Raw genomic sequence first — 18316 nt, forward strand, 5'->3', positions numbered from 1 at the left:
CCCCCCCCCCAACCCTCGCCCTGAGTGCATGAATTTTCATGCACCGGGCCTCTAGTGGTGTATAAAAAAGCCATAGATTTCTGGGTGTTAATTTTGTATCCTGCTATATTGCCAAATTCATTTATTAAGTCTAGTAATTTTTGATGGAGTCACATATCATGTCATATGTGAATAATGACAATTTTACTGCTTCTTTTCCAATTTGGATGCCTTTTATTTCTTCTTCTTGTCTGATCACTATGGTTAGCACTTCTAGTACTGTGTTGAACAGGAGTGGTGAGAGTGGGCATCCCTGTCTTGCTCCTATTCTTAGGGGAAATGGTTTTAGTTTTTGCCCATTGAGTATGATGTTGGCTGTAGGTTTGTCATATATGGCCTTTATCATGTTGAGATATGCTCCCTCTATTCCAACTTTGCTGAGAGTTTTTATCAAAAATGGATGTTGGATTTTGTCGAATGCTTTCTCTGTGTCCATTGATATGATCATGTAATTTTTGTCTTTCAGTTTGTTTATGTCATGTATCACATTTATTAATTTCTGAATATTGTACCAGCCTTGCATCCCTGGAATAAATCCCATGTGATCATGGTGTATGATCTTTTTAATATATTGCTGGATGAGATTTGCTAATGTTTTGTTGATGATTTTAGCATCTGTGTTCATCAGGGATATTGGCCTGTAATTGTCTTTCTTTGTAGTCTTTATCTGGTTTTGGAATTAGGATAATACTGGCCTCACCAAAAGAGTTTGTAAGTATTCCTTCCTCTTGGATTTTCTGCAATAGTTTGAGAAGTGTAGGTGTTAGTTTTTTGAATGTTTTGAAAAACTCCCCTGTGAAGCCATCTGGATCTGAGCTTTTGTTTGGTGGGAGTTTTTTTTTTTAATTTTTTGTATTACTACTTCTGTTTCATCAGTTGTTATTGGCCTTCAATGAATTCTGTGATTCATTGAAGTGTTACTGAGTGCCTGTTATGCAAAAGGTCTGGTAAAAGGATTTAGAGATATTAAAGGGCAGAGACCTGCTCTAAAGAACAGCCGGTCTCTGTGAACAAAGCAGAGCTGGGGGTTGGGGCATATACAGAAATAACTACAGCCAGTAGGACAGAAGGTGGTGAGGCATAGGCAGAGAAAGTGTAGGCCAGTGGGCTTCGGCCACAGCCAGGTAGGGAACTTGACTTCAATAGGAGCGAACGGGGCATGCCATGGTCTATGTGTTATAGGTCTCTAGTAATGCTACCAGTGTCTTGTAACCCTGCTTCTTTCTACCCAGAGCTCACCTAGTACTGTTAGTGTAGTACCTAGTACACATCAAAGTACTTCTGTGATCTGTTGAGACTCTGTGAAGACCAGAATATGCTCTCTAGGAATAATCACCATGGAAATAATGCTGAAAAGGAATAGCATTATGTCATCTGTCCTTTCAAAATGAAACTATTTCTGTGTCCTGGCAGATGGTCCATAGTAACTCTTCTAATTTGATTATAGCCGATTCTTTTAAAGATGAAGTCCTGCCAGTCTCTTACTATAAGGGAGTCAGTGCCTGGAAGAAAGATGTATATTTATTCTGTGTTGGTGGGCTGTGCAAATTGTAGAATGGAGAGAAGGTGACAACATAGCTGACAGGGAGGTTGGACTGGGAGCAGCTGCAGAGCTAAGGCCTGCAGTGCAGAGTGAAGAGCAAGGTGAAGTGGAGGATGCTCAAGGCTTCTGCAAAGCAGAAGATTGCTGAGTGACTTGGGCACTCTGTCCTGGGTACTGATAGGAACAAGCAGCAGCCAACAGCAGTTCACTTTTACATCTGTGGATATTGCCCCTGCTGTGCCCAATCAGCTATGTCACAATGAGTCTGTGCCTATTTTTTAAAATATATTTTATTGATTTTTTACAAAGAGGAAAGGAGAGGGATAGAGAGTTAGAAACATCGATGAGAGAGAAACATCGATCAGCTGCCTCCTGCACGCCCCCTACTGGGGATGTGCCCGCAACCAAGGTACATGCCCTTGACCGGGATCGAACCTGGGACCCTTGAGTCCGGAGGCCAATGCTCTATCCACTGAGCCAGACCGGTTAGGGCATGTGCCTATTTTTTTTTTTTAAATGCAGTGCAATTATATTACAATTTACTTAACACCTACCTGTGATTCGTGTATTACATACACTTGGTCCCCACAACCACCCTACACATTACTGCTTTCAGTTGTATTAAAATGCAGAGAGGAAACCTGATGTGATCAGGGACTGACCACATAGCCAGGGGCTGACAGAAGCTGGCTTCAGAGCAGAGGAAGACACACTCCCTTTGCTTACTCCAGGGGACCTGCTCTGTTTATGGTGGTCATGTGACATTCTGAGGGACCTCACCATAGACAGAAACTCATCTCTCCAGTCAGGGACATGGGGTCTGTGTCTTCCAGGCAGCATGTTTCTGACAGAGCCTGCTGGACCATTCAGAAACATCACCAGCAACTGGGAAATCTTAAAATTTGCTTCAGATGCTATCAAAGTTGATGATACCCTTCTGAAATTTTGACTTCATTTTCATGAAACAAGCACAGCATTCCTTCAAAATCCTCCTCCTCTTGAGCTCAGGGACAGGAGTGCCCTCTCCAGTCACCTGTTCAGGCCACCGATGAATCTGGTGTCTGCTCTTCTCCGAAGGAACCAGAAACGTTGGTGTTTCCCCCGCTGATGCAGTGTCCAACGCCCTGTCATTTCAGTGAGAACAGCCAGGCACCCAATCCCATGATGGCCTCAGAGCTCTTAAATTGTAATAGAAATTTAAACTGAGAAGTCACTCTGCAGATCTTTTAATGAGTGTGTACTTTGGATTTTCGTTACAACCATCTAAATCTTCACACTTTGCTTCACCTTCCTTTAAACCTCCCAGAAGGAAACAGTGGCTTGAAAGGGTTCACTTTAACTTTAGTGATTAAAGGCTATGACCAGACCCTGCAGTCCCGATCCTGCTCCTCAGAGGCTGCAGAATTCAGATCATTGTGCTGTTCCTCCCGTTGTCCAGCTGCCCCATTCTGCTCTGCTCCTGCTTCTTTTTGGACCTCACACAGCAGTGGGCAGCTCACTCTCTCACTGTATACTCCCACGGTTCCCTTTCTCAGCTGCCCAAAATGTGGGTAATCAGCAGTGACGACTAGTTACGTTATTTAATTGCCTATAATTTACTAATGATCTCATAGTGGACTGTGGTGATTCATTTTCTTTTCAGATGCAACATTTTTATTTTTCAGTTTTACCCCTAAGTCAATGGGGCATTGCCAGTTTCGTTCTGATGTTCATCCCTTTGCCACTTGACTGGTAACTCCTGATTGTGCAAAGCCAGTCACCAGGGCCCTGCTCCCCTGCCCTGCAGGGGTTGCTTCTGGGGAAGGGTTCTTTGTTCTTAGACAGATGTGGAGGGAACAGCCTCCAGGCACACTCACTGAACAGATCTCCAGCACAGCAGGGTCCTCAGTCTCACCAGACCAGCCTCCCACTGCCTTCTGTCCCTCTGCCCCAGTCAGATGGTTCATCTCTGGGCCTGAGCACTCTTGTTTTCTTGGCTGACAGGTTCTCAGGCTGCAGGGTTTGTACCTCTTCAGGCCACCACCACTGCCACTGCTCTCAGGACCCTGCACCCAGCCTGTGCGTCTGGTGAGGAAGCTCTGCCCACTGCTGGGGAGAGGATTTTTCTCTGATTTCTTCCTGTTGACACCAGGGAGTGCTCCCACGAAACTGTGTCACTCGAATTCCTTGTTTGCTCCCCATCCCCTCAGAGCTGTTCTCACACTTTAGTTAGAAAGAGCCCTTACAGTAATCCTGGAACAGATTTCTCTGGTTGGAGGAGGGTAGTCAGTGTGTAAACATGCTGGTTCCAGGAATCAGATGGAGGACAGTCTGGGCTGCAGACTTGGACAGCTGCCCTCCTCAGAGGAGCAGTCTCCAGGGTCCTGGGGTCAGAGGTTAGGGACGGCAAATTCGCATCATTACCCCATTTTCCATGCCTAAAAAATACGTGCCTATACATATAAGAGGATGTGATTGTGAATCACTAAACAAAATCCACTAACTAGCTTTTTGATGATTTTATTAAACATATACTAGTAAGAAGCATTAGATGACATTTCTTTGAGTGTCTGATTATAATGGATGCTTGAGTAGCTCATGTTATTCACAGTGAATTTCTAAACTGTGATTTTAAATATTTAAAACATGTTCATTAGAATTTGTACATATCCAGGTCTATGCTTTCTTAGAACGTTTTATTCTTGTTGCTTACAGAAGTTTTGTATTTTAGTATTTAGGATGTATGAATCCTATGGCCTATTCCAGAAATGCTAGCAAGCTAATTTTCCACTCTGGGGTTATAAATTGGGTGTTATTCAAATACACGTCAACACATTGCTCTTTAAGAAAGCATTCTCGAATTTTATTGAGGATATATGTAGTTTTTACTTTTTTTCAATTTTGGTGAAATGTTGGAGGATTCCTACAAGTTAGCTGAAACAATATTACTCATTTACCTCAGGTGTATTAAAAAACCAATAATTCTCCCCAGCATATATAAGTTATTTTTATTGCATGTTTCTAGGCCAGGCAGGTTCTTAAGTAATATATTTTTTCTTTTTCTATTTATCTTTATTTCAAGCATGGTGATCCAAAATGCCTTGTCCATTACATGATATTACAACCAATGAAAATACAGAGACTCTTAACCAAAGGCCTTGGGCTGTGAAAATATATGCCTTTCCGCTGAGTTGGAGGTATCTGTGTACTTTATGTCCATACTTTCTGGTTGTTACAGATTCTTTCGCTTGGACTGCATATGGTGTTAAATATTTAGCTTTATCCTTCTAGGTATTTAGTACTTTGACAGAAGAAAGGTTTTGTGCTTCTGATGGAAGATAAAAGAAATTCATCTTCCCCAAAAAAGAAGAAAGATTTGAAAGAGCCCATTTAGAGTGACCTATGCAGGCTTTTGAGCTGGAAGTGCTTCTGACTTTATCCCTGATGATTTCTTTCTTCCTTTCAGATAGCAGACATCCCTGAGGTTACAGCCTGCAGTTCTACAGATGAACGGGGTCATGTGCCACCTTCCTCCACTCCCAAGGTCTAACACATACAGAGGAGGGCCAGGGAGGTACAGCTCCAGTGTGCCTATTGCTGTGAAATTAACCCACTTGGAGAAGCTAAGATGAGCGGGGCCTAGCCGAGGAGTTTGAGAACGTGTTCAAGCTGCCCCTCAGTGTGCACTAAGCCAGGAATCGCCTCCCTCCAGGAATCAGCCTCCCTCCTTACCTGTTCCGGTAGATTAATGGACTCTCCCATCCATACTACAGAAGCTGACTGGACCATAGGACTAGTGATAGGAAAGATAGTTGAGAATATTTGTATAAGGAAGGCAATAGGTTAGTGAAATATTACATTATTATACTAACACTAGAGGCTCAGTGCATGAAAATTCATGTGTTGGAGGGGGGTCCCTCAGCCCGGCCTGCCCCCTCTCACAGCCTGGGAGCCCTCAGGGGCTGGAGGCAGCCCAGTGATCAGGAGAAGGTGATGCCCCCATCACACCTCTGCTGCTGCCACTGCTGGCAGAGCAAGCCTTGGACGGCCCTGGTTACCTGAGCCTTGAGCAGCCCTGGGCAGCTGGGCAGCCTCCATCCAAGGCTTGCCTGCATTTCGGGCCTGCCCTGGGCGGCTGGGCAGTCGCCATCTGAGGCTTGCCTATGCCTCAGGCCAGCCCTGAGCGGCTGGGGGACTTAGGGCGGGTCTGGCTGCACTGTGTGCCTGCCACCAACCCCCCCCCCCCCCCCATGGGGCTGAAAGGACTGGGGGACTCTGGCAGGGCTGAGGGGACTGGGCTCTGCCATCTTTATGATGGCATGATGGTCAATTTGCATATTTCCTCTTTATTAGATAGGATTTGGTCAGGTGAATGAGTAAGAAGAGAAGCTCTAAATCTAAGAGTGGCTTTTTGATTGCCTTCATGTGTCAGGCAGGTGGCAAAGACTGCAAAGCAGCCAGGCGTGAGTTAGGCCAGATAGCTACCGAAGGAGAAAGTGCATGCCTTGCAAACATGCACATGAATTCAGCTTTTAAAAAGTGCTGCCCTTTCTTCCAATAAGACTATAACAAAACCTTGTCTGATTCAGCCCTTGGGATGCCAGTGGAAATGCCCATGTTGAAATACATTTCATTCCTGTACATCAAAAGCATTTGCTTTTATCTAGATTTGCAGTCCCTTTCTTTTTAGTCTCCTATTAATAAACACTGGCACATAATAATGTTATTGGAAGAGCATGGATCTTATCTGTGTTCTGTAGATAGACTATTAATCATTAGTATATCAGCTTTTCCATCTGTCTTAGGAAGTAATGGCAGAGACTTTATTACCAACTCTGGAGAGTCAGAGCCAGTGTTCTTGCTGCCTTTTGAAACTGCTAATCTTTTCAACTGTATGTTGACATTTTCTTTGTTGTCCAGGAGAGATAACTCTCAGTGTTTCTGATAAGCAAATAAGGCTTGCAAAGATAAATGAAATCCATAGATAATTCCCATGCCTCATTTTTTCTATTATTTTGCTTTACTTCCTCAGGAAATCTTTTTTAGAGTGAGCAATGCTTGACAGATTTGAGTTTCATAGTGGCTTCTTTTCCTTAGCATTTCCAACTAAAGAGATTGTAAGGAAGTGGGTGGGGAAGTGTTTGTAGGTACAAATCCAATACTCCAGCCTGGAGCAGCCAGCTGGAGTTTATGGTAAACCACACACACACACACACACACACACACATAAATTGCCAGAAAGGGCAAAGATCTCATTTTCCCAATCCCTCAGTTTGAATTTCTGCCTCCTTCTTGTCATGTGGTGATAAGTATTCTGCTTCACAGCATATATATATCCGATCTAATAAAAGAGAAAAATGGTAATTGGTGTACGACGATACCCTTTTCATTGGCTAATCAGGGCTATATGCAAATTAACTGCCAACTAAGATTGGCAGTTAACTGCCAATAAGATGGCGGTTAATTTGCATATGTAGGCACAATGCAGGGAGGCGAAAGGGAAAGCAGGAAGAAGCCCCCTGCCACTGACAGTGATCAGAAACCCAGGGGGAGCTAAGAGCTGGGGGGCAGGGCAAAGGCAGCCCTGGGGCCGCCTTTGCCCTGCCCCCCAGCCATGATCGTAGAATCAGGCGCCTTTTCCACCCTGGCCAGTGATAGCAGGAAGTAGGGGTGGAGCCAGCGGTGGGAGCTGGGCACGGTCGAAGCTGGCAGTCCCAGGAGCTAGGGGCCCCTTGCCTGGGCCTAAAGCGGAGCCCACGATCGCAGGGCCGCTACAGCTGTGGGTCCCCGCTGCCCGGGCCAAATGCCTCAGCCAGAGGCATCCTGCAGGGGCAGGGGCGGAGCCCGCGTGATTGCGGCGCCCCCCGCTGCCACTGCAGGTCCCCGCTGCCTGGGCCAGATGCTTAGGCCAGAGGCATCAGGCCTGGGCTGGGGGCAGAACCAGTGATGGGGGGAAATGAGGGTCCCCTGCCCAGGCCTGACGCCTCTGTCAGAGGCGTCAGGCCTGGGCAAGGGGCCGATCCTGCGATTGGAGGGTGATGGGGGTCAACGCCTGAGGGTTCCCAGTATGTGAGAGGGGGCAGGCTGGGCTGAGGGACACTCCCCACCCGCCCCACACCCAGTGCACGAATTTCGTGCACCCGGCCCCTAATATATATATATATATATATATATATGTATATATATATATATATATACACACACACACACACACACACACACACACACACACACACCACTCTGCCGCGCTTTTATTACCAAAGTTATTAATTTTATGTACATTATATCCCTTTTGCCTCAGGAGAGTTTAATTTCTCTGGGATTAGGACCTTTTATTTATCTTTTTTTCCTATTGTTCTTTGCACTGTGCTTTTTTTTATTGGATGATGCTCAGTAAATTGGATCCATTTCAGAGCCTTTTTGAGTCCTGTCACCACCTCATCTTGTTCCTCTTACCTTCCTAACTCTGGAGGCTTGATCCCGAGAGCTGCAGTCTGCGAAGAAGGGGATGAGCACCAGTCAGAGGCGTGAGGAGCCTGGCCCCACCCACTGTGACAGGCCTTAGAGGTGGAACTTAGAGTCGCAAAGCCTTTCAAAGCTGTGGTTTTCACATATAAAACAAAAGGGTTGAATTACTTAATGTTTCACATCTTTTCCATCTCTAACTCTCAGTGATTCTGTGATTGATATCTGCTCAGCAAGACATCACCCAGAGAGCTAAATAAAGGAAAGTTGTTATGCCACATATTAATTAATGGAGCCAATACTTATTGCGTGCCTACAAGGCACTGGCCACTTCTGACCACTGGGGATCTGTGGTGAGCAGGGCTTATTTGACCCTTACCTTCCTGGAACTGGTGCTCTAGAGGGAGATGCAGACCACAAACAATAAACACACATGGACTAGCTGGGGAAAGCTGTGTAAGACACGGGCTGTGACTAGGACAGAGGATGAGCACCAAGGAAGCCTGCCTGATGGAGACACATTGAAGCTGAAGCCTGAAATGTAAGAGGGGTCCAGCCATGTGAGCAGCCAGGCATGGAGTGTGCAGAGCAGTGACAGAGATGCAGGGTAAAAGAGAGGCCATGTGGTGAGAGCAGAGAGAGGGGTGGGAAGCGGGGCAGGGGAGAGAGGTTTCACCAGCCACGCAGGTCAGAGCATGGAAGCCCTGGGAGGTCATGGCAGGGAACCTGATTAATATGTCAAGTTATTACCCTGGCTGTCATGTGAAGGAAGAAGAGTTCTACAGAAGTGAGAGTGGAAGCAGTAGATCTGGTAGGAGATTTGTATGTGGCTTACATGGGAGATGGTGGTGGCTGTAGAGATGGAGAAAAGTGGATGGGCTAGACATGAACTTTGGAAGTACCTCCGATTGCCCCTAATGGATTTGGTGTGAGTTAAAAGAGAAAGGGTCCGGGAAGCTTTAGAGATTTCCGGCTTTTGTGGTAAGGTAGACAATGACACCACTATGCCAGGTAGAGAAGACCTGGGAGGACTGGGGCCTGGTGGTGTGAGGTGGGATAAGATCTTCTTATCCCCTGTAACTGCCTGGAATAAGTCCTTAAAATCTAACATCTCATTTTCTCTTGATAAAACCTGAGTTCTGGAAATAGCTTGTTTCCAATGTTTGTCATTAAATATAATTGTTAAAAACAATTTCATGTCTGAGATATGCAGTATGAAAGAAGAATTGGTAAGAGCCAAAAATCACATGCAATGACCTCCAGTCTCACTGGAACTAAAGTAAAAACAAAATAAAAGAATTTTTTTAAATCCTCACCCAAGGAAATGTTTTACTGATATTTTGAGAGAGAGAGAGAGAGAGAGAGAGAGAGAGAGAGAGAGAGAGAGAGAGAGAGAGAGATTGAGGTGAGAGAGAAATATGGATTAGTTGTCTCCTGTACTCACCCCACCAGGGATTGAACCCACAACCCAGGTATGTGCCCTTACTGAGAACAAAACCCACAACCTTTCGGTGCATAGGACAACACTTCAATCAACTGAGACTCATTGGCCAGGGATAAAATAAAAATTTTAACCCATCAACTTTAAAAAAGGTTGATTTAGTGGAAGCTCAGAGTGGTGGCTTCAGATCATGGACTGTGGGTTCAAATACCAGCTCTTCCATTTCCTATCAGAAGTAATTTAACTTTTCTTCACCTTAGTTTACATCTGTAAGATGGGACAGTAATAATATTCAGCCATCAAGTTGTTATATGGATTAAATGCAATAAAGCACTGGAAACAGAGTCCGATAATGGTGTTATTCAGTGTCTACTGAACTTTGTTCAATTAAAAATGTTTTTATTCCTCTTATGTGCCAACTACTATTTAGGCTTGAGAATAGAGTGGTGAACTGAGGAAGAGGTGCCTGCTCTCCTGGAGCTCAGGTAGGATGAGAGGAGGCAGATAATAGACAGGTCAATACGCACAAGCATCAGATAACCCTGGGTGGTGAGAAGTGTATACTAAACAGGGTGACCATATGTCCAGTTGACACCTGGTATCTGACAATCTGTTAGGTTTTGCATTTTTGAACTCTCAAAAGTGTTCCAATCCTCCTATATAATAAAGAGGTAATATGCAAATTGACTGTCATGCCCTCGCACAAGATGGCCACCCCCATGGGGTCACAAGATGGCCGCCACAAGATGGCCAGCAGGGTGGGGGGGGGGCAATTAGGAACAACCAGGCTGGCAGGGGAGGGCAGTTGGGGGTACTGGGCCTGCAGGGGAGGGAGGGCAGTTGGGGGGGACCAGGCCAGCAGGGGAGGGCAGTTGGGGGCAATTGGGCCGGCAGGGGAGCAGTTAGGCATTGATCAGGCTGGCAGGCAGAAGTGGTTAGGGGGTGATCAGGCAGGTAGTCAGGTGAGCAGTTGGGAGCCAGCAGTCCTGGATTGTGAGAGGGATGTCCGACTGCCAGCAGTCAGACATCCCCCAAGGGTTCCCAGATTGGAGAGGGTGTAGGCTGGGCGGAGGGATCCCCCCCCCACCCTGCCCAGTGCATGAATTCCATGCACCGGGCCTCTAGTTTCATATAAAAACTGATACACAAGCATTTGTAATGCTTTATTTATAATTGCCAAAACCTGGAAAGAACCCAAACTCCCCTCACCTGGGGACTGTATAAAGAAACTGTGGTATGTGGCATGGAGTCCTATTTAGCTGTAGGCAGGAACTGACTCCTGATAGATGAATTTCATGTGCACTGTGCTAAGACAATGTTTTCAGCTTTTTTCATCTCATGGCGCACACAAACTAATTACTAAAATTCTGCAGAGATACCAAAAAATATATTTTTTTGCCAATCTGACAAAAAATAGGTATACTTTTTATTTATTCACACTGGATGGCTATTATTGTGTTGGCTATTAGCATTTTTTTTATTTGACAATATAAGGGGAAAGAGATTAGTGCTCCTGATTAAATAACTCAGGTATTGCATGTTTTAAAAAGTCTTGCGGCACACCACTTGAAAATTGCTATGCTGGGGGAAAGAAGCTACACATTAAGGCTGCACAATGTACACTTATACTTGAATGGCATTCTGGAAAAGGCAAAATTGTAGGCACAGAAAAACAGATTATTAGTTGCCAAGGGCTGGGGGTTGGGGAAAGGTTGGCTACTGAAGGATTTTGGGAGTCTCTGGAGCTCATGAAACTGTTCTGTATCTTGTTTGTGGTGGTAGTGGTCACAAGACCATATACATTTGCCAAAATTTGTAGAACTGCACAGCAAAAAGGGTGAATTTTACCATGTATAAATTATATTAACAGATAATTGGAAACAATTTTCACGCAAGAAAAAAGTGTCCCTATTTCAATGGTAAATGATCTGGTCATTCTGATTGGGAAGAGTTTTGAGAGGGAGGAGATGGAGCAATAAATAGGGGGAAAGAAGGATAGAATGAAGAGTGACACTTTTTTCTTGAGGGCAGCACTTGTTTATTCCACAAATGATTATGGGACATCCATTATGTACCAGGCCCTGGCATATAGTCTAGGGCACAGGAGATGCACCTGTAAACAAAACAAATACTGTCCCTCCTCCCCCATCAGCCCTGACTGGGTAGCTCAGTTGGTTAGAGTGTTGTCTTGATACACCAAGGTTTTGGGTTCAATCCCCTGGCAAGGCATATACACGAATCAACCAATGAATGCAAGGATGGGTGAACAACAAATTGATGTTTCTCTTCCTCTCTTTCTCTTTCTCTCTCTCTAAAGTCAATAAGTAAGTAAATTAAAAAAGAGAAAAACAGCCGAAACCGGTTTGGCTCAGTGGATAGAGCGTCGGCCTGCAGACTGAAGGGCCCCAGGTTCGATTCCGGTCAAGGGCATGTACCTGGGTTGCGGGCACATCCCCGGTGGGAGATGTGCAGGAGGCGGCTGATCGATGTTTCTCTCTCATTGATGTTTCTAACTCTCTATCTCTCTCCCTTCCTCTCTGTAAAAAATCAATAATATATATATATATATTTTTTTTTAAAAAAGAGAAAAACAAATATCCCTCAGAGAGCTTAGCATTCTGTGTAAAAATGCAAATGTGTATGCCTATTTCCACAGTGAGTCTAGCTTTAGGAACGCATCTTAAAGAAATATGGGGTACAATAAAAATATGCAATTCTTTGACAATAATGGGACTGGCAGGTAAATTATATTAAAAGTGATCATTAAAATTATAAATTTATTACATTTATTTATGTGGGGAGGTGTCCATGACATGCAAATTAAAAAAGTGGAGTTATAGAAATGCATTCTCTGAGTGTAAAAAAAAAAAAGGGATATTACACATCAACTCTATTTCAACTCTATTTCTTGGGGTGGGAGTAGGGGACATTGGCATTTTTATTTTTTTTAATACGAGTACCCACTTCTTTTAAATTGGCAATTTTGAAAGAAAAATCCCATTCAAGAAAGAAACAAAATAAATATTAAACACAATAGGCAAGTAATTAATATCCTATATTTTCTGTGTTTGAAATTTCATGCTGGAAGAAAGTATTTGGGCTTTTAAAGGGGAAAGCTAATAATTTTTGTTGGCAAAGGTGAATGAGGCTTCATTTGGAGAAACATGGAATATTTTTTATTGGTGAGACTTTAAATATTAGTTAATAAAATATTTTGCTTAAATGTCAGATGGGTCTATCCTATGAAAAGTCAAGTTACCTCTTTTCCTGGCCCTCTATAAAGGGGAAATAGCAGCATTTCAGTTTGTTCATATGCTTCTTCACCTTCCCTCCAAAGACATTCTTTCTGAACACAGTCCTGTTTATGTATTAGTAAAAATGTGACATACTCGTGTCCTGGACCTGGATAAGGAGGGTAAAGTGAGACCCAGAGAGCTGCTATATTTCATAGGATTTGGCATGCTGTCACAGAATTCAGCACCACAGATAGCTACAGAGCCTGGAACAGGTTTATACTAGTACTGTCCCCCAACTAGCAAGTCAATGTTTTAATCATATGGTGGTGAAGCTGAACTCATTAAGTTCATCAGTCTGCAATACACCACGTTTTAGATGACCTGTAGTTGCATCTGTTGAGAATAAAATTTCACAGAATTATGCAATAGGACCAATAACCTGGATGTTCTTAAATGATTACAAAGACAGAAAAAAGAAACAATTGCCATGAGACTTTGAATACATCAACTTGTATGCAATATTCTAAGTGACTTAATATAAAATCATCCTATTGAATGTGGTGGAACATTATGGTCCCTGAATATATGCTCAGTAAAAATGTCAACCAGAATTTGAAAGTTGGGATTTTGACTTTTTCATGTTGTTATACTTTTTCGTGTTGTTAAATTTTGGGCTTATATCCTGTACATTTTTCTGTATCTAAAATTCTTCTGAAGGATAATTTATTGCATGGTAGTAGCTACTGTTGGATGGAATTGCATTTACATTCAAGGGGACAGCGCTTGAATATTTGTATGAAAACCCACAGCTGAAAAAGCCTTACACAGCAGACCGGGCAGCGGAGGAATGCTATAAAACAGTAATGTTCAGTTTTTAAAACCCATGCCTCCTTTTAATAACAGAAAAATCATTCAAGCTTCCTTTAGTTTGTTTATTTTCTAAATAAAACAAATATTATGACAAATGTAAATCAAACAGTTATGGTCAGAGGTATTTTTTCCATATAATTTCCTATGGCTATTCTGGGGCAGCCCTTCTGAGGTGAGGGGGAGAGGGTGCCTCACCAGCTACCCACTTGGAAAGGGTGGCTTAATAATCTGCATCTTAGAAGACTGAAACAATAGGGTTTGTGCTCTATTGAAAGTGGTGTCTACATTTGCCATTTTGAACTCCAATTGGAGAAGAGTGCTTCATCCTGAGTGCCTACTATGTGCAAACTGCTTCCCAGATGCCAGTTTACTACCCTCCAGCCTAGTGAGCTTACAGTTTAGTAGAAAAAAAAACAAAGACACATGTAGCTATAAGTAGGGTATATGTATCTGTAATAAGGAGATACTCCCTTAATTGTGGTAAAATAAGATGCACATCACTGTAATTAAAAAACACAGTATGACAAAAGGAAAGACTGGGGATTCAGGATATGAAGAGCTCCTTCTGCACCATTTTTGGGGGTGGGGATGGAGGAGAAAATTTAGGAAAGTTTTCATGGGGGAGTTTTAGAGCTCGGAAGGTGGAGCTCCCTACTGGATGTGGAGGACAACTTTATAGGGCAGGCTGTTTTAAGTAGAAGAGTCAAGGGGATGAAGTCTGGAAACATGGGTCCGTTGTTCATCAGACTTTGAGTGTCAAGCAGAGACACGTGTCACTGAGCCAGGTTAATCCACGGTTATGTTAGTAAAGGGCACTAAGTGCTGGGGTCCAACCCCAGCAGGTCCAGGGGTCCCCAAAGGTGTGGACGGAGTCGGCGAAGAAGGAATGACACAGAGGCAGCGTTCAGTTGATCAGCATGGTTGGGTTCTCTTGCCTGGTTCTATTGCCAGGTTCTATAGGTTCTCCAGCCAGGTTCTGTCCAGGTTCTCCAGCCAGGTTCAGTCACCAGGTTCTAGTCAGGTTCTCTTGCCAATTTCTGTAGTCAGGTTCAGTCCAGGATTTTTTGCCATGTTCTCTTGCTAGGTTCTGTCTCTAGGTTCTGAGGCCAGTTTCTGTCCAAGATCTTTTGCCATGTTCTCTCTAGAGAAGTTCTTCTGTCTCTAGAGAATGTTCTGTGTAGGTTCTGTGCCTAGGTTCTGAGTGTAGGTTCTGTGTTCTGAGTTCTGTCTCTTTCTGTCTTGTTACAACTGTATTTATACCAGTTGATTCAATCCTATCAATCTCTATTACAAAGGTTAGGGCGTTTCTTATCTCCATTCCAGGGAGTAAAGATTATGTAGCTTAAGCATGATTGTTCGTAGTTAAAGTGAGTAATTACCCGCTTGGCACTTAGTTGAGGGGTTTTATTCCCTCCCTAACTTCAGGGGAAAATCCCTACCTGGGGAAACAACCTTTCTCAGAGAGGAGACCTTGGTTAAAACACATAGTGCCAAGAAGGTGAGCAAACACTTTAAGAACAGTATGCCATATATGCCAGGTCCTTTGAAACAGCAAGGATGGACCGGCTCCCGGCAACTAAGATGGTAGAAAAGCTGAGTTCCTTTCTTTGAGAATGTCTTTCACACTGGACTGGACAGAACAAGCATGGTAATAGGAAGTTGAAGCACAAGATGGATGAAGAGAATGTATTTGAGCATGTGGATGCTATCAGTCCTCTTTATGATTCATAAATGTTTATGCATTCCACTGAAGAGTTCTAGATAAGAAACAAACTAAAAAACAAACTAAAGGAAGCTTGAACTCTTTTTCTGTTAAACCATTCCCAGAGATTGTGAGCTGGGGAGAGCTAAAGACATGTGTAATTGTTAAAGGTGGTCAAAGGCAATTTTGTTTGTTAGTAAAGAGAGGCTGCAGTGCTCAAACTACATGCCAGTGAGCCTGATGTGGAGCCCACATTGGATTTTAATTAGCATTTGTGATTGGTGAGGTATGAGTACTGAGAAAAATAAACACAGATCCTTAGAATGGTGAGTTGTAGGTAGAACAAGTCATGGTAGATCAGCCTCATTTTCTTTTATTTCTTCACTTTTATTTTTACTCTTTTTATTTGGATGAGAGGTGATGTTATAATTATTTTGGGAATATGTCTGACAAAGTTACTTTTTGTTTGTCAGTGTTTTATTTTTTAAAAAGTTTATTCCTATCCCTCTACACCCTCCCCTTTGGCAACCATCAGATTGTCTGTTTCTGCTATGCTTGTTTATTTATCATTTATTTATTTTTGAGACAACTTTTGACAAGATCATATGGCATTTGTCTTTCTCTGTCTGACTTATTTCACTTGGCATAATACCCTCTAGGTTCATCCATGTTGTTGCAAATGAAAGATTTCATTATTTTCTTTTGTTGAATAATATTTCATTGTAACCTATCTATCCTATCTAATAAAAGAGAAACATGGTAATTGGCATATGACCGCTACTCTTCCCATTGGCTAATCAGGGCAATATGCAAATTAACTGCCAGCCAAGATGGCGGCCGGCAGCCAGGCAGCTTGAAACTAACATGAGGCTTGCTTGCTTCAGTGACGGAGGACTCCAACGTTCCCCGCCTGCCGCTGCAGGCCTCTGAGCTGCAACTCTAAGCAACTATGTAACAAATATAGAAGCTAAACAAAACCCCAGAAACCTGCTTTAGTCCGCCGGGCTTCAGCCAGCGGGATCGCAACATTGTAAGCAAAGGCCAGAAACCTACTTTCAGCAGCGGAGGCCTAAGAGCTGGAGCCAAGCCTCAAAGCTAAAGCTGGACCAGAATAAAAAAGAAAAAGAAAAAAAGGAGCGGTTGGGAGCTTCAGTCACCCCCAGCCTGAAAACAGCCCTCAGCCCCTCACCCAGACTGGCCAGGCACCCCAGTGGGGACCCCCACCCTGATCCAGGACACCCTTCAGGGCAAACCATCTGGCACCCACCCGTGCACCAGGCCTCTACCCTATATAGTAAAAGGGTAATATGCCTCCTAGCACCGGGATCAGTGGAGCCACGAGGCCTCCCGGCACCGGGATCAGCATGACAGGGGGCAGCGCCCAAACCCCCTGATCGCCCTGCGGCTCTGTGTGTGACAGGGGGTGGGGCCACAACCTCCCTATCCACCCTGCTCTGTTCATGACAGGGGAAGGCGCCCCAACCCCCTGATCAGCCCTGCTCTGTGCCTGATAGCGGGGAGCTCCCCAACCCCGTGATTGCCCTGCGGCTCTGTGTGTGACAGGGTGCGGCGCCCCAACCCCCTGATCCACCCTCCTCTGTGTGTGACAGGGTGCGGCACCCCAACCCTCCCCGGCCCCCCCACGGGCCCTGCTCTGTGTGTGACGGGGTAGAGCCATAACCTTCCCATCGGCCCTGCCCTGAGTGTGAGAGTGGAGGTGCCCCAACCCCCTGATCGGCCCTGCTCTGTGGGTGACAGGGGGCAGCACCCCAACCCCCTGATTGGCCCTGCTCTGTGAGTGACAGGGGGCAGTGCCCCACCCCCCTGATTGGCCCTGCTCTGTGTGTGACAGGGGGTGGTGCCGCGACCTCCCCATCGACCCTGCCTTGAGTGTGACGAGACGGTGCCCCAACCCCCCAATCGACCCTACCCTGAGCGTGACTGAGGGTGGCATCACAACCTCCCGATCGCCCTGCTCTGTGCATGACAGGGGGCGGCGCCCCAACTCCCCAATCGGCCCTGCTCTGAGCCAGACCAGGGGCTGCACCTAGGGATTGGGCCTGCCCTCTGCCACCCGGGAGCAGGCCTAAGCCAGCAGGTTGTTATCTCCCGAGGGGTCCCAGACTGTGAGAGGGCACAGGTCGGGCTGAGGGACCCCCCTCCCCCCCAAGTGCACAAATTTTTGTGCACCGGGCCTCTAGTCTATATATAATAAAACTTAATAGAAGATATGGAATGATATATATATATATAATATATATATATAATATATATATATGTAGTCATATATATATGATTATATATATCACCTAAGTGCAGTGATATTATATCACCTAAGTGCAGTGATATTATATATATATATATATAATCATTCATCTATTGGATATCTAAATTGCTTCCATATCTTGGCTATTACTCAAAGTTTCTTATGACATTCTATGGACAAGATGGGCCATGTGCAGTGGCTGCAGGGCCTGTTGGGAGGAGGAGTGCGTGTGTGAACTTGCCCAAAGAATGTTGATAAGCAGATGAGGAGCATCATGGAGTTACTTGTCCCTGCCACCAGATGCTGCCACTTTGTCCCCTGCCCATTTCTACTGACAGTGGTACTATGAAATGAATGATAATATGGAAGTGCACCTCCATATCTTTGAAGATGGCTTGAAAACAGAATGGACTGCATATATTTTGGATGAAGGGTTGGCTCAAATTTTTTTGAATAGGATAGAACAGTGGGCCTAGACCAGCAAGATGATGTTCCAGGGATATATTTTTATGATCCTACCCATGGGTGCTAAAAACCAGTTATGAATTTCTAGGATTGAATCAGTATAGTTTAGGAATAACTCATAATACTTGATGTTTTATTTGATAATATGGAATTAACAGGGCAGTTTATATGCCCATGAAAAGGTCACTCTCTTAGAGTATGTGGTGTAACTACGAGAATGGAAATCTTGTTTCCACATAACCTTGGATGATGCACCCAGGACTGGAGTACTGTGTGAAGCTCTGAGCACCCTACTCAAAAGGAATCAGGG

The 18316-nt window shown here is 44.4% G+C and overlaps 1 protein-coding gene across 2 annotated transcripts in view; it reads left to right on the forward strand.

Annotated features, from left to right (window-relative positions):
• The window catches only part of MTUS2 (microtubule associated scaffold protein 2), a 421538-nt gene that overhangs the window by 50456 nt on the left and 352766 nt on the right, over positions 1–18316 (forward strand). The window lies entirely within an intron of this gene.

This window comes from Myotis daubentonii, chromosome 2 (genome assembly GCF_963259705.1).
Source record: "Myotis daubentonii chromosome 2, mMyoDau2.1, whole genome shotgun sequence".
Classification (NCBI taxonomy): Eukaryota; Metazoa; Chordata; class Mammalia; order Chiroptera; family Vespertilionidae; genus Myotis; species Myotis daubentonii.